Genomic DNA, 869 nt, shown 5'->3' with positions numbered 1-869 from the left:
TGGGACATGAGGCAGTCCCCAGAATTTGGGATCTCCCTCCAGAGATGGGACAAGCCCTCAGGATTTGGGATTTCCCCCGAGGGCCTGAGGGACACCAAAGAGCAGAGCTGGAGCCGGGTGGGGTTAGCACAGTGCAGCTTTATTTCCATGGAGGGGGCAGAGCTTCTCTCGCCCCCGTGGGCTCCAATCCCTTCCTCCAAACCCTCCTGCTGGCCCATGGCCACAGCCCACCCCGCGGCCAGCTGAGCACCCCTGCTCCCCAGGCATGGACAGAACAGCCTTGATCCCCCCTCAGCTACTTCCACAGCCCCTCGGATTCCCAAAATCAGGACGGCCAGGGAAGGGCCAGCCACCCCCAGCGACCCCCTGGGCACGGAGAGGCCACCCAGGTCCTGCTGGAACGGGGAATGGGGCACCTGGGGAGGGGGGCTGCCAGGCCGGGGCTGGCTGAGGAGCATCTCCCAGGCGTTGTGTGGGATCTTTGATCCCTCCTGGAATCCCAGCAGGGCCACCCAGGCAGGGTTGCACCTCGCTCAGGGCCACTGTCACCAGCCGGACGGGGACGGGGCACCGCGGAAGCAGAGAGCGGCTGCGGGGCTGGAGGCCAAAAAAAAGGGGCTGCACACACGGGGGGTCTCCATCTCCCCCTCCCTTTTTTGGGGGGGGTTCTTGGGATTGCCACACGGAGAGGAACAAAGCCAGCACTTGGGTCTGGTGCCTGGAAACCCCCCTGACGGACACAACTCAGCTACAGGGACACACACACACACACACACACACACACGCGCTGGACCACGGGCAGCGCTCCCCGGGGGACACGGACGGGGGGGGGGGGGGGGGGGGGGGGGGGGGGGGGGGGGGGGGGGGGG

This window comes from Corapipo altera, unplaced genomic scaffold, assembly GCF_003945725.1.
Source record: "Corapipo altera isolate COAL_440 unplaced genomic scaffold, ASM394572v1 61417, whole genome shotgun sequence".
In the NCBI taxonomy this organism is placed as follows: Eukaryota; Metazoa; Chordata; class Aves; order Passeriformes; family Pipridae; genus Corapipo; species Corapipo altera.
The sequence above is the reverse complement of the archived record's forward strand: the minus strand, read 5'-3'. Positions refer to the sequence as shown.